The following is a 16,290-nucleotide window of genomic DNA, read 5'->3' as shown; positions in this document are numbered from 1 at the left end:
CCACTGTTGGAAACAGGATGCTGGGCTTGATGGACCTTTGCTTTTTCCCAGTATGGCAATACTTATGTACTTATGCACAGCCAGAGCTAATTGTTTATACACATAAAACATTTACTATCATAATTTTGCTGTGGAACCCACTACACTCAAAAAGTTAGGGAAGCACAGATCGGGGTTTGAGAATTCATAGGATATAAAACATGTTGTACAGGTACGTAAAGCTGGCCAATAAGCATCTCTTCCAAATAATTTCAGGTTTTGCAGCAAAATTTTAATATTGTGGTTGCTTGGCTACAGTATATTATAAGCAGTGCTGAAGGCACATGTATGCTTGTGAATCTCATAGTGGATATATTTTTATTACATTTGTACCCTGCGCTTTCCCACTCATGGCAGGCTCAATGCGGCTTACATGGGGCAATGGAGGGTTAAGTGACTTGCCCAGAGTCACAAGGAGCTGCCTGTGCCTGAAGTGGGAATCACACTCAGTTCCTCAGTTCCCCAGGACCAAAGTCCACCACCCTAACCACTAGGCCACTCCTCCACTGTTACTACTATTTGAGATTCTACATGGAACCAACATTCCATGTAGAAGTCGGCCCTTGCAGATCACCAGTGTGGCCGTGCAGGCTTCTGCTTCTGTGAGTCTGACGTCCTGCGTCAGACTCACAGAAACAGAAGCCTGCGCAGCCTTCTACATGGAATGTTGCTAGTGGAATAGCAACATTCCATGTAGAATCTCCAATAGTAGCAACATTCCATCTAGAATCTCCAATAGTATCTATTTTATTTTTGTTACATTTGTACCCTGCGCTTTCCCACTCATGGCAGGCTCAATGCGGCTTACATGGGGCAATGGAGGGTTAAGTGACTTGCCCAGAGTCACAAGGAGCTGCCTGTGCCTGAAGTGGGAATCACACTCAGTTCCTCAGTTCCCCAGGACCAAAGTCCACCACCCTAACCACTAGGCCACTCCTCCACTGTTGCTACTATTTGAGATTCTACATGGAACCAACATTCCATGTAGAAGTCGGCCCTTGCAGATCACCAGTGTGGCCGCGCAGGCTTCTGCTTCTGTGAGTCTGACGTCCTGCGTCAGACTCACAGAAACAGAAGCCTGCGCAGCCTTCTACATGGAATGTTGCTAGTGGAATAGCAACATTCCATGTAGAATCTCCAATAGTAGCAACATTCCATCTAGAATCTCCAATAGTATCTATTTTATTTTTGTTACATTTGTACCCTGCGCTTTCCCACTCATGGCAGGCTCAATGCGGCTTACATGGGGCAATGGAGGGTTAAGTGACTTGCCCAGAGTCACAAGGAGCTGCCTGTGCCTGAAGTGGGAATCAAACTCAGTTCCTCACTTCCCCAGGACCAAAGTCCACCACCCTAACCACTAGGCCACTCCTCCACTCATAAGTACATAAGTAATGCCATACTGGGAAAAGACCAAGGGTCCATCGAGCCCAGCATCCTATCCACGACAGCGGCCAATCCAGGCCAAGGGCACCTGGCAAGCTTCCCAAATGTACAAACACTCTATACATGTTATTCCTGGAATTTTGGAGTTTTCCAAGTCCGTTTAGTAGCGGTTTATGGACTTGTCCTTTAGGAAACCGTCCAACCCCTTTTTAAACTCTGCTAAGCTAACCGCCTTCACCACTTTCTCCGGCAACGAATTCCAGAGTTTAATTACACGTTGGGTGAAGAAAACTTTTCTCCGGTTTGTTTTAAATTTACTACACTGTAGTTTCATCGCATGCCCCCTAGTCCTAATATTTCTGGAAAGCGTGAACAGACGCTTCACATCCACCTGTTCCACTTCACATCCACCTGTTCCACTCCTACTTAAAAATCTTTAAAAAAAGACCTCAAATGTACCGGCATGGCAGCAAGCAAAGATATTTTAGTGGCAACATTCATCAGACTCCATTCTTCTCATTGGTCTAAAAAACCTCCTTTCAAAATGTATTTCAATTTTATTTATATAGTCTACACTCAAGCTTCTTCAAATAATTCAAATTCTTACTGTGGGTTTTCCAAATATTAAACAGATATATATATATATATATATATATATATATATATATATATATATATATATATATATATATATATATATATATATATATATAAAACTTAGCTCCCAATTCTTGTACCCAACGGGGCTTTCCGTTTCACTTTTATATAAGCTTCTTCAGGGGACTAAGTGCTGAACTCGTTAAAGTAGCCTAAAATGTAAATGCCTCAACCCTGCAACACTTCACTATCAAAGATCGTACTGGACATTAACAAACCCTTTTACCTCAAACCCAACTTGATTGAATCTTATCTTCCCTATCCCACTATAACTTTTTTTGTACTTATCCCCTACCGGACTTGGAGAATACCTTTACGGTATTATGTAAGCCACATTGAGCCTGCAAATATGTGGGAAAATGTGGGATACAAATGTAACTAATAATAATAATACGAAAATGTCAGTGCACACAATATATTGCGACTCTTAATTCAAAAAATTAAGAAACTTACTTCTTTAATGAAGCCACCAAACTTCAAACATGGCACTTAATGATTGTATAATGCCAACATTATCCCTAACTGGAAGCGGAAATCCACTGTTAACTTTATTCATCAATGTCATGAATGAGACCCAATCGAGCCCTGTCACAAAACTTTGTCCATTGTCTATCATTATAATTCCCTGTGGGGAACCTCTTCTCCGCACAACCTCATCCTCTCAAAACAACTCGCTGTCTATTCAATATGTGAGTTTATACCTTTCGGTTCCAGAGATTGTAGAGTCTGTATCTACCATTATTCCCATCTTACTAAAACCTTATCTCAATCTCTTCCCCCCCCCCCTCCCCCCCACACCTGAACATTGGGAGCTGCATAATCTATTGCAAAACATTTACAAGAATCAGAACTATGTTTCTTTTACTATACAATGTGCTACTAAAAAATGCTCCAGATTTCTGCCTTTTGATGCAAGAACGGTGTTCTGTGATTCTTTGATGCAGACTCCTGGTGGTCTTCCCCACAGAAAACTTCTGGCAACTGCACTCTAAAATATACACTAGTGCCGATGAACGTTGGCACTAAGATTTCTTTGCTTGCTGTCACACCAGGAGATTTTGAGGTCCTTTTCCTCCTTTTTATGAATTTTAAGTAGGATATTGAATTTGATGTCTACGTGATTCACAAACATACAAGTGTCTTCAGCTTTAATAATTGCTTATGCATACAGTATTTTGCTGATGTTTTGCCAGGTTATTGTATTGAGCGAGACTGGGAGAATGGGCGTGCAAGTGGCAGATGAAGTTCAATGTTGACAAGTGCAAAGTGATGCATGTGGGTAAGAGGAACCCGAATTATAGCTACGTCTTGCAAGGTTCCGCGTTAGGAGTTACGGATCAAGAAAGGGATCTGGGTATCGTCGTCGATGATACGCTGAAACCTTCTGCTCAGTGTGCTGCTGCGGCTAGGAAAGCGAATAGAATGTTGGGTGTTATTAGGAAGGGTATGGAGTCCAGGTGTGCGGATGTTATAATGCCGTTGTATCGCTCCATGGTGCGACCGCACCTGGAGTATTGTGTTCAGTACTGGTCTCCGTATCTCAAAAAAGATATAGTAGAATTGGAAAAGGTACAGCGAAGGGCGACGAAAATGATAGTGGGGATGGGACGACTTTCCTATGAAGAGAGGCTGAGAAGGCTAGGGCTTTTCAGCTTGGAGAAGAGACGGCTGAGGGGAGATATGATAGAAGTGTATAAAATAATGAGTGGAATGGATCGGGTGGATGTGAAGCGACTGTTCACGCTATCCAAAAATACTAGGACTAGAGGGCATGAGTTGAAGCTACAGTGTGGTAAATTTAAAACGAATCGGAGAAAATTTTTCTTCACCCAACGTGTAATTAGACTCTGGAATTCGTTGCCGGAGAACGTGGTACGGGCGGTTAGCTTGACGGAGTTTAAAAAGGGGTTAGATAGATTCCTAAAGGACAAGTCCATAGACCGCTATTAAATGGACTTGGAAAAATTCCGCATTTTTAGGTATAACTTGTCTGGAATGTTTTTACGTTTGGGGAGCGTGCCAGGTGCCCTTGACCTGGATTGGCCACTGTCGGTGACAGGATGCTGGGCTAGATGGACCTTTGGTCTTTCCCAGTATGGCACTACTTATGTACTTATGTACTTATGAGCACAGTATATTATAGAAATAATCAAAAGTAGTATACTGTAGGGTTCATTTTTGAAAGAGAAAAACATTTAAAAAGTTCATAAACCAGCAGATAGATCTTTTTCTCGCCAAAACGTCCCAATCAGTATTTTCAAAAATCCTTTTTTTCAGATGTTTATCTTTGCATTTCATCTCCAGGGCATCCAAATTTCAAGGGGGGGGGGGGGGAGGTGTCAGAGGTGTGTTAAGGGTGGGATTTGGGTGATCCTAAGACACTGGACATTTTTCAGCCAGAATGGAACAAAATAAAAACGTCCAGGACTAAAATTAAGACTTTTGAACTAGACCTGTTTTTATAATGAATAAGCCACAAAAAAGGTGCCCTAAATGACCACTGAATAAAGAAATGATCCCCCTCATACTCCCCAATAGTCACTGACCCCTCCTACCCCAAAGAATGTGACAGAAACAGTACATACCTGGCTCTATGACAGCCTCAGATGTTATTGCCAGTCGAATTAGAGTAGAAAGCAGGTCCCTGGAGTAGCCTAGTGATCAGGTGCAGTACACTGTGGAGAAGAGGACCCAGGCCAATAGCCCACTCTAGCTGTTACACTTCTGGTGGAAAGTGTGAGCCCTCCAAAACCCACCAAACATCTATTGTATCCACATATAGATGTTACCTGCAGACATAAGGGCTATTTATCTTGCTGCACCATATGCCCAGAATAGACTTCCTGAGCCGGTACGTCAAGCTCCATCTCTGGCCGTCTTCAAATTTAAGCTAAAAGCCCACCTTTTTGATGCTGCTTTTAACTCCTAATCCTTATTCACTTGTTCAGAACCCTTATTTTATCATCCTCGCTTTAATATTCCCTTATCTCTTGTTTGTCCTGTTTGTCTGTCCTAATTAGATTGTAAGCTCTGTCGAGCAGGGACTGTCTCTTCATGTTCAAGTGTACAGCGCTGCGTACGTCTAGTAGTGCTATAGAAATGATAAGTAGTAATAGTAGTAAGTAGTATTGTAATGGTGTACAGTTGGGTGCAGTACATTTTTGGTGGGTTTTGGAGGGTTCACCATATAGGGAGCAACGGTGAGATGTGTACCTGGGAGCTTTTATGTAATCCACTGCAGGGCCCCCTAGGGTGCCCCAGTGCACTGCTAGGATGTTTGTGTGGCCAGTATACTATGAATGCTGTCTCCTACTACATCCCAATGGCTTGATTTCATGCATTGTTCAGTTGGACTTTTTTTTTTTTCAAAAATGGTCAAAAAAAGATAAACATACCGAGTACACCAACATCTAGAAAAGGTCATTTTCAAAACAAAAGATAAATGTTTTGTCAGTTTAAAAATGTTCATATTTGCTATTCAATTTTTGGACTTTTTGAGCCACCATCCAAGTCAGATTTAGACATCATATCGAAAATGTTCCTCTTCGTTTATTACGACTTAATACTTACAAAAAAAAAACCTCTCCAAACCATTAATGACAATTTTAGTTTCATAAGCAATATATTTATGCAAGTAAAAGTAGCTGTTTCCTTTTTTCCATTCAGATCATTTTCTGAAGGATTTTCATTTAGCTCTAATAGCTTTCTTCACCTTAATTTTTAACCATGCCAGCTGCCGTTTGACCTTCTTTCCTCCTTCTTATATACATGGAAGATATCTAGTCTGGGCTTCCAGGATCATATTTTTGAATAACATCCACACCTGATGAAAAGTTTTCATATTTGAAGCTGTTCCCCTAAATGTTTTTGGGTTTTCCCCTATTCTCCTCATTTTATTATAGTCTCCTTTTTGCACGTTAAATGCTAATGTATTGGATTTCCTTTATGTACTTACTCCAGATATTATATCAAATCTGATCATGATATCACTGTTATCAAGTGGCCTAAACACCATTATCACCAAATTATGCGCTCCACTAAGAACTAGGTCTAGAATTGTTCCTCCTCTTGTTGGTTCCTGACCCAGCTGCTCCATGTATCAGCCCTTGATTTCATGCCCTGATGTTATATTTACCCAGTCAATATTGGAGTAATTTAAATCACCCATTATTATTATCCAGCTTATTTTCAAAGGAGAAGGGCGCCCATCTTCCGACACAAATCGGGAGATGGGCGTCCTTCTCCTAAGGTCGCCCAAATCGGCATAATGGAAAGCCGATTTAGGGCGTCCTCAACTGCTTTCCGTCGCAAGAACGACCAAAGTTCAAGGGGGCATGTCAGCAGTGTACCGAAGGCAGGATGGGGGCGTGGTTAAGAGATGGGCGTCCTCGGCTGATAATGGAAAAAAGAAGGGCGTCCCTGATGAGCATTTGGCCGACTTTACTTGGTCCCTTTTTGTTCACAACCCAGCCTTGAAAAGGTGTCCAAACTTACCAGATGACCACCAGCGGGAATCGGGGATCACCTCCCCTTACTCCCCCAGTGGTCACCAACCCCCCTCCCACCCAAAAAAAAACAAATTAAAAAACATGTTTTGCCATCCTCAAATGTCATACCCAGCTCCATCACAGCAGTATGCAGGTCCCTGGAGCAGTTTTTAGTGGGTACTGTAGCGCACTTCAGGCAGGTGGACCCAGGCCCATCCCCCCCCTACCTGTTATACTAGTGGTGGTAAATGTGAGACTTCCGAAACCCACTGTACCCACATCTAGGTGCCCCCCATTACCCTTTAAGGGCTATGGTAGTGTTGTACAGTTGTGGGTTTGGGGAGGGGGGGTTGGGGGGTTGGGGGGCTCAGCACCCAAGGTAAGGGAGCTATGCCCCTGGGAGCAATTTGTGAAGTCCACTGCAGTGCCCCCTAGGGTGCCCAGTTGGTGTCCTGGCATATGAGAGGGGAGCAGTGCAGTACGAATGCTGGCTCCTCCCATGATCAAATGGCTTGTATTTGGTACTTTTTGAGATGGGCGTCCTCGGTTTTCTATTACTGGCGAAAACCGAGGTCGCCCATCTCTAAGACCAGCCTAAATGTCAAGATGGTCAACCTAAATGTTGAGATTTGGGCGGTCCCGAACGTATTATCGAAACAAAAGATGGACACCCATCTTGTTTCGATAATATGGGATGCCCCGCCCATTCGCCGGGGCATCCTTAGAGATGGGCGCCCAGTTCGATTATGCCCCTCTGTGTTACCCAGTTTGTTAACCTCCCTAATTCCTGATATTTCTGCATCTGTATGTTCATCCTGGCCAGGTGGACAGTAGTGCACTCGTATCAGTATCCTTTCCCCCTTTACACATAGAATTTCTATCCATAGGGATTCCAAGATGTGTTTTATGTCCTGTAGAATTTTTAGTCTATTCAGTTCAAGGCCCTCTCTCCCGCTACACACTCGTACCAAAACCTCTCTGAAAACCTTCAAAACTAAAGGCTTTTTGCTAAAGCCTTTTCTGCTAAGTTGTTACAGCATTTTTGCTATTACCCTCTGTCCTCTTCTTCCTTATTTTATTGCATTTGTATCCCACATTTTCCCACCTATTTGCAGGCTCAATGTGGCTTACATAGTTTTAATAGCATTGTCATTTCAGGATATCAGATACAGTTAGGATTGTGTAAAGATTAAGTAGGGAAGAGAGAGGAAAGAAGGGATTGATTAGGGTAGTTATAGAAGGTGGACTTTCATAACTGAGTAGGTTGGTGGGGTGGTTTAGTGAGGTTATCAATTATCGGTTCTCATTGTAGTATTTTATTCCTTCCCTGTCCTACCCCTCTGCATCTCTACCTCTCTGTTCTATCCGCTTTACCATTAAACATTGTAACTCCTTTCCTTTTCTCAAATTTTGTATTGTTTTTATTATAAACCACCGAGAGCCGCCAGTTAGTCACGGCGGTATAGCAAATTCAGATAAATTATAAATCATAATGCTGCCCCCCCTCCACCAATTCAACCCACCCTATCACTGCAATATCATTTGTACCCTGGTATGACCACATCCCGCTAGTTACCTTACTTCCATCAGAGATGCCTATTATATCCATATTTTCATTTAGTGCAATATATTCTAACTCTCCTATCTTATTGCTTAGGCTTTTAGCATCTACATACAGACATTTCAAACAATATTTGTTATTCCTATTTACAACTTGCTCAGCAGTTGACAGTGATAATTTGCAATCTTTAAATCTGTCTGCTCATCTGGATGCGTATTTTCAAAGAACTTATACTTACAAAGTTCCATAGGTTACTATGAAACTTTGTAAGTCTAAATGCTTTGAAAATGGGCCCCCTGGTCTCCTATGGGCTTTATTGCAATCTTTCTAATCGAGAGGTGCCTTATCTTCCCTGTTTTGGTGATATCTTTTAAAGATACCTTGTTCTGAACCATGTACTTCCCCCAGTTTCTAGTTCAAAAGCTGCTCTGTCTCCTTTTTAAATGTTGATGCCAGCAGCCTGCTTCCACCCTGGATAAGGTGGAGCCCATTTTTCCCCAGAACAGGCTCTCCTTTCCCCCAGAATGTTCCCCAGTTCCTAACAAATCTAAAGACGTCCTCCCTGTGCTATCATCTCATTCTGAAGGTATTATTACCTTAGCTAAGAAATGTTGATGAATTCATATAACAAATTGGTATGATTAAGTTCTATGTACGACTCGTAAGTTACAAGTGCTTGTAAATTCAGTCACTCAACTATCAGAGGTAACTGACGTTAGGAAGAATATTTTCCATTTAAGGTGCTTCAATGAAACAAGACTCCAGTGGTTCAAATGTCGACTTCCTAAGGAAAATTAAAGCCCCATGGAATAGGGGCCCTTCTGCAGTGGTGGTTTCCCATGAGGAACCTAACTCTTACCGTTCAGTAAATCCAGACTGCCCCAATTTGACTGCCCCGATCGGACCGACTGTTCACTTGTCCTTTAGATTGTAAGCTCTTTGAGCAGGGACTGTCTCTTTTTGTTAAATTGTACAGCGCTGCGTAACCCTAGTAGCGCTCTAGAAATGTTAAGTAGTAGTAGTAGTAGTAGTCATAAAAAAAAAATGAAATGACAGTACAAAGGGCTTGTGCCAGTTTATTTATTTGGTTCACTTGTATCCAACATTTTCCCAGCAAGTGTGGGTTCAATGTGGCTAACAAAGTTACAATAAAATTACATAATACAACAGGATATAATAGTAAAATAAAAAGTAACAAATACAGAACGTAAGCAGCTAAATAAGAGAATACGGATGGGAAATCGGGAGCAACAAAAGGGAAGCAGACAAAGGCAAAAAAGAGAGCGGGGAAATCTGACAAATGGAAATAGGGGATTAAAGAGCACTGGGGGCTTTGGGATAGGCTTTACTAAACAAATAAGTTTTTAGTAATTTCTTAAATGTTAGGTGATCCGAAGTCTGTCTCAGTTGTCTCGGCAAGGCGTTCCAGGATTGCGGGTTGATGTACGAAAAGGATGAAGCATAGATTGACTTGTACTTTAGATTCCTGCAGGAAGGATAGTGCAGAATAAGATAAGTACGAGGATGACAGACACCGATGAATTTCTGGGAGGTAAATCTATCAGTCTGGTATGGAATGTAGGCATCTGATTTTAGGATAAACATGGTATGCACCGCATAAAGTGGGCTTACTGTAATGAGTTGCCAAGCTCAAATGTTGGAAAAGAAAGGGCTCAATCTCTTATTAAAATTATAAAACAAGAGTCTGCTTCTATAAAAAAAAGCTTTAGAAAAACCAGAAACAGAAGCATCCTTCTTTTAATATATTTAATTTATGAAGATAAATAAGGGGATATTACATCACAGCATAGGCCCTTCCTTTCAAAGCAGCCCTTTCCATAATGCCCTCTCATGCCTTGTAAGAGGAACCATGCAGGATCAGAATCAATATGTGCTGCCTCTTGGAGGAGATCCTCACGCTTAGGGGGCTAGCAGGTTCTGTGAAACCTTTATCTGTTCAAGAGTCCATGCTAGGAATGACTGCACGTCGAAGCAGAAATAGTCAGATCAAAGATCTCAGCTCTATACCAGAGCGCCTAGTGGTACGGTTTAGGCCAGAAATCAAGACACTGCACTGTAGATGTTGCTTACGCAGAAGGGAGACTGGTCAGGGACCACTGTGGTGGACATAAATGTTGCTCGCACAGGCCAACCTTGGTCAGTATCATGAATGCAGGATGGGTTCCCTATGTACCAACAGATCTGTTCCAGTGTCTGTACCAGAAGAGCTTGACTGCACTGAAGGCACAGTTATCACCGAGATGTATAGTTGCAGAAATTGCTGTGTCAAAGCACTTAGTCCCCACTATATCCTTTGAACTACTGAGAACACACAGTGAGGTTCTTCATCCTTCGGCTCAAGTCTCTGTCATGCAACCAAAAGTATTTAAGGCCTGGGAACATGCAAAGAGCTAAACCAGTACAAACGCAGCTCCAACCTTTACCCCTGTGCATTGACTTCCCATAGGCCACTGCACAAAGAGAAATAGGGCCATCCCAAAATTGCAATCTCCGAACCTGTTTCCCCTTCTGGTTGCAGCAATCTCCAGGTGACCTCCTTGAGTCGGTAGAAGACACTCCAGTGGTTCTCTTTCACCTGTATGGACCCCTTCTAGCACTGCTGCCGATAGGCCTCTGGGGTGCAGCCCGCCCTCTCCAAAATGGCAACTTTCACTTCCACATAGGTGGCCATCCCAGCGGGATTAACATCTTGGAATGCCGTCTGGCTACTACCAGTGGAGGAGTGGCCTAGTGGTTAGGGTGGTGGAATAAGGTCCTGGGGAACTGAGGAACTGAGTTCGATTCCCACTTCAGGCACAGGCAGCTCCTTGTGACTCTGGGCAAGTCACTTAACCCCTCCATTGCCCCAGGTACAAATAAGTACCTGTATACAATATGTAAGCCGCATTGAGCCTGCCATGAGTGGGAAAGCGCGGTGTACAAAGGTAACAAAAATAAAACAGATACTATTAGAGATTCTACATGGAATGTTGCTATTCCAATAGCAACATTCCATGTAGAAGGCTGCACAGGCTTCTGTTTCTGTGAGTCTGACGTCCTGCACGTCAGACTCAAAGAAGCAGAAGCCTGCGCGGCCACATTGGTGATCTGCAAGGGCCGACTTCTACATGGAATGTTGCTAGTGGAATCTCAAATAGTAGCAACAGTGGAGGAGTGGCCTAGTGGTTAGCAGGGCCGTGCCTAGGGTCTCTGGCGCCCCCCTGCAGACTATCAGTTGGCGCCCCCCCCCCCCCTGCAGAATATCAGTTGGCGGCGCCCCTCCCCCCCCCCCCCCCCCCCCCCCGTGAAAATGATCGCTCACCACTTGCCACACTGACAGGAATTGTCAGCAATATTCTTAGAAACAGATTGCTATACATTGCAAAATAAGATAGCAGATGTAAATTCTCAAAGTGGACATATTCCAAACACTAAAATGAAAATAAAATGATTTTTTTCTACCTTTGTTGTCTGGTGACTTTCTTTTTCTGATCATGCTGGCCCAGTATCTGATTCTGCTGCTATCTGTCCTCTTAACTCCGTTTCCAGGGCTTCCGTTCCATTTATTTCTTTCCTTTCCTCCTTTCTTCTTCATTTCTGGTCCTCAGCTTCTGCCTACTTTCTTCATCCATGTGCAGTTTTTCTCCTCTCTTCCTTTTCCCTCATTTCATCTCCTTCATCTTTCTTCCCTCCCCTCTATGTCCAGCAATTTCTCCTCTCTCCCTGAGCCCTGCCCTCCCAATCCCATTGTTCAACTGCCCGCCCTCTTCTCTCCCCCCAACATCCCTTTTCTTTTTTTTTCCTTTTTAAATGTACCTCCATAGCGGTTCCGGCAGCGTCAGTGAAGGAGGCGGTGCTCCCGACGTCGCTAGCCTTCCCTTCGCTGTGTTCCGCCTCCTTCACCGATGCTGCGCTGCCAGAACCGCTACGGACATAGGCGGTCGGTGGCCCAACTGTTTGGGGAGGCTAAAGGGGGCGGGGTTAGGGTGGGGCCAGGGGTGGAGCTTAAATCCATAATTGTCTGATAACACAGAAAAAAAATAAAAATAAGTCACAATTAATACCTTTTGTTAAATTTAGATATTAGCTATGTATCATATGTCACAGAATAAAGTGGTTGCTCAAAGCATATACAAACCACAATCCCTCAACTGCAAAACACTATGCACAATTCAAACCTTCATTATACTCACTTCAGAAACAATCTAAGTAATAATTTGTCACGGAAATCAGGACATCTAGAACCCCGAGTTCACAAATTGAAGGCACGTAAAATAAAATATGTGAATCAACCTAAGCATTTTTTCAACAGAGAAAACTTAAACTAAATGGCTAATGTAGTATCCCTTGAGCTACTACTGAAAAAGATGTGAGCAAAAATCCAAATAAATAAACACAGATTCATGCCAGTGCAATATCCCAAGCAGGCTAGATTTCTGCTTAGTGACTATGCTGGGAGCTCCTCACAAGTTAAAAAACCTCCGATTGAGTAATGAACTTTGAATTCAACTAAGCTGTATTTTTGCACAGACTTTTTGATTTAAATAGGGCACTTATCTGGGCTGTAGCTGAGTTGATAGGGTATGCACGACAGAGAGCTCCATGATCGATCCATCCATCCATCCCAGTTGTGTGCTGCCACTTCCACAATCAACACCTGCCACCGCGGACTTGGCACTAAGCACCCATCATAAGCGCCCCTTAAAGAAACTACTAGTTATTTCTATAGCGTTACTAGACGTACGCAGCGCTGTACACTTGAATATGAAGAGACAGTCCCTGCTCAACAGAGCTTACAATCTAATTAGGACAGAGAAACAGGACAGAGAAGAGATAAGGGAATATTAAAGTGAGGTTGATAAAATAAAATAAGAAAAGGATTGATGTAAAGCCCTCTGAATTACCTGAGCCATTAGAAACCTCTTCAGTGCATTCCCTGGTTTTAAATTCATCCCTCTCACCACAGTACACACAATATAGGGCCGCACTTTTATGTCTGGAGTCACTTTAACAGTCAAGGTTGCAGGATTTTCAGAAACCTGCAAAATTCTTAGCAACATTTTACTGACCTCTTCTACTCCGTCCTCTTCTCCATCTCCACTGTCCTTCTTCTGTTTTCTCTCTCTCTTTTTCCTTAATGTGCTCTTTTTCTGAATTTTCCAGTTTACCCTTTCCTTTGCGCTTTGCCACCTCCTCGGCCACCAACCCTCAGGTATTCCAGTACTGATTTGGTCTGGCAGCCATTCACCATTTTTTCTAGACGTTTGTCTTTTAGTTTGTTGCCTTTAAAGTTGATTTCTTTTAATTTGGGGCAGTCAGCCAGTTCTGTAGGAATCTCACTCTGTTATTAGACATATCCAAGCTCTTGAGAGGTGGTAGGAGGCCGACGTCGGGGTGAAGCTCGAACTCCTCGATGGAGCTCGGGCCCGAAAAAGCCGCGGGGGAAAGCTCGTTACTGGAGACAGCAGCAAAGCCTGTAGCCTGTTTCTGCTGAGGTTCAGCATGGCCAGCTCCTTCAGCTCCCCCAGTTCGGCCGGCAACTCCCGCAGCTGGTTGCCGGAGAGATCGAGAAGGCGCAGGGAACATAGGCTGCCGAGCCCCGGGTGAAGCTGCTGCAGGCCATTCCGGCGCAACACTAGATTGTGCAGCTGTTGCAGAAGCAACAACTCGGCCGACAACACACGCAGGCGCGGGCAGCGCGACACCCCGTCAGCCTGTTTCAACCGCTGCTCCACAGGTCCTTCCAGCACCAGTTCCCACCATTTCTCGCGGCTTGCTTGTTCAATCTCGGAGTGGACCACTCGGCCTCCATCTTGCTTATGCCTTTTCCGCCGCCGCCCTCTCAGCTCCCCGACTTTCCTGCAGTGGCCGCCCGGCGTTTAAACCTTTTTAAGTTGCAGCAACGGCGGAAAAGGCGAGGAAAGGTCACAACTTGGTAAGCCTCCCCAAGCCTCTTATACGGGGCGCCTATGGCTACGGAGGTACATTTAAAAAGGAAAAAAAAAGAAAAGGGATGTTGGGGGGAGGGCGAGCGAGGTGAGCATGGTGCGGCGGTGCCCCCCAGACGAAAGTGCCCCCCTGCCATGCTTACCTCGCTTACCGTGTTGGCACGGCCCTGGTGGTTAGGGTGGTGGACTTTGGTCCTGGGGAACTGAGTTCGATTCCCACTTCAGGCACAGGCAGCTCCTTGTGACTCTGGGCAAGTCACTTAACCCTCCATTGCCCCAGGTACAAATAAGTACCTGTATACAATATGTAAGCCACATTGAGCCTGCCATGAGTGGGAAAGCGTGGGGTACAAATGTAACAAAAAAAAATTCTGATCAGTTGTCCACACCACCTCTGGCCAACCAGCAAAGTGGGTAGTTCTCTCAAAATTGGTTAACTAGTAGTCCAGGTTGTCTTCTGGCACCATTTTCTTTAATACTGAAACTGGAGGGGTTGTCTGCAGGCCGGGTGCATGGACACCCCCTCTTGCTTGTTCCCGAGCGCTCTGTTGCAGTTCTACCAGCTTCTGCAACACTTTCCGCTGCATCTGTTGTTTGAGGCTTTGAAAGACATTCAAATCCTTGTGAATGAAGTTAAAAACCTATGCTAAGGAAGTAAAAAATCTTGAAGCGGTTCGGAGAAAAAAAGTGACAAAAATGATATATGGGATTTGTGCTCAAAAATGTATGAGAAGAGGCTTAAGGACCTGAATATGTATACCCTAGAGGAAAGGAGGGATAAGGGTGATGTGACGACAGACATTTAAATTTTTGGAAATTATTAATATGCAAACATCTTTTCTAGATAAGGGAATGTGGTAGAACTAGTGGATATGAATTGAGGTTGAGAGAGACAACTTAAGAATTATGCCAGAAAGTACTTTTTCCACAGAGAGGGTGGCCGATGGCTGGAATGCACGCCCACGGGTGGTGGACATACAAATGGTAATGGAATTCAAGCTGGCACAAGAGAAACAAAGGATTCCTATATGTAGAAAAAGAATAGAATCAAAACAAAGGTGACAAATCCAGTGGTTGGGAATTAAGGCCAGTGCCGGGCAGATGTCCAGTCTGTCCCAATTATGGCTAAACAGATGTAGTTGGGCTGCAGCAGGCTTCAACAGCAACTCCAGTAGTTGTGGCAGACTTCTACAGTCTGTGCCCTGAAAATGGAAAGGACAGATCAAGTATGTATGTCCTTTTATTAGATTGATTGAAAACCAACGGTCTAGGACTGGTTTTCCTCATTTCTATCTCACCAAATGTTGTGTGTGCAAGTGAAGGAGCATTCAGTATAGAAAGAGCTTAATTCAGGGCTTCCACAAGGTTCAGACCTTTTGTCTGTTCTCTGTTTTATTTATATATAATCAGTTTGTAAGGTTCTGTCTAGGAGTACAATAAAGACTGTATGCTGATGATATACAATTCTTGTTTCCTGTTAATGGAAACCCAGCTGATACCCAGCTCGATTTTTCTGCAGGTTTGTTTGCACGTAATTGAATCTTGGCTGATAAGCTTAAGATTGAATATAGAATTTTTTCTTTTACATCGGGATGTGCTAATCCCTCTTTTCCCTCTCATATAATTTTGGAAAACATGTTGCCTATTGTTAAGCAAGTACAATATCTAGGGGTCCTGTTGGATTTGCCACTGTCTTTCCAATATCATTTATAAAATGTTATTCAGCAGATTTTCTATCAATTAGAATTAGCAAGGGAGTTTTTGAGTTTTGCAACTTCAATTATTACACCTTACTTCAACTACAGCAATGCTCTGTATTTCGGTGTCCCCTTTCATGCACCAGGGGGGGGGGGGGGGGGCATTGCAGATAGCTCAAAATGCAGTAGTGCAGGTTTTTGTCAGGTCTATCCCAATCTGTTCAGTTTACAGCAATTGCCTGTTAAATGTAGAATTCAGGTCAAGACCTTGGCCCTTATCTTCAAAGCATTGCATGCTTATCAACCTACATGCAGCGCTGTATCACCACTCCATTTTCAATCTTTCCTGTTGCTAATTCTCTTTTGTGGAATACTTTAATCACAGGACTTACACAGTATGACTTTTGTGCATTTTTAGAAATGCTGGGCAGACTTATACGGTCTGTGCCCTGAAAAAGACAGATACAAATCAAGGTAAGGTATACACAAAAAGAAGCACATATGAGTTTATCTTG

The 16,290-nt window shown here is 43.4% G+C and overlaps 1 pseudogene; it reads right to left on the bottom strand.

The window, feature by feature from the left end:
* Window positions 1-10,191: 10,191 nt before the first annotated feature.
* Window positions 10,192-16,187, bottom strand: LOC115458709 (annotated as a pseudogene).
* Window positions 16,188-16,290: the final 103 nt, after the last annotated feature.

This window comes from Microcaecilia unicolor, unplaced genomic scaffold (genome assembly GCF_901765095.1).
Source record: "Microcaecilia unicolor unplaced genomic scaffold, aMicUni1.1, whole genome shotgun sequence".
NCBI classification, from domain to species: domain Eukaryota; kingdom Metazoa; phylum Chordata; class Amphibia; order Gymnophiona; family Siphonopidae; genus Microcaecilia; species Microcaecilia unicolor.
Note: the sequence above shows the minus strand (reverse complement) of the source record. Positions and strands in the feature narration are given on the sequence as shown.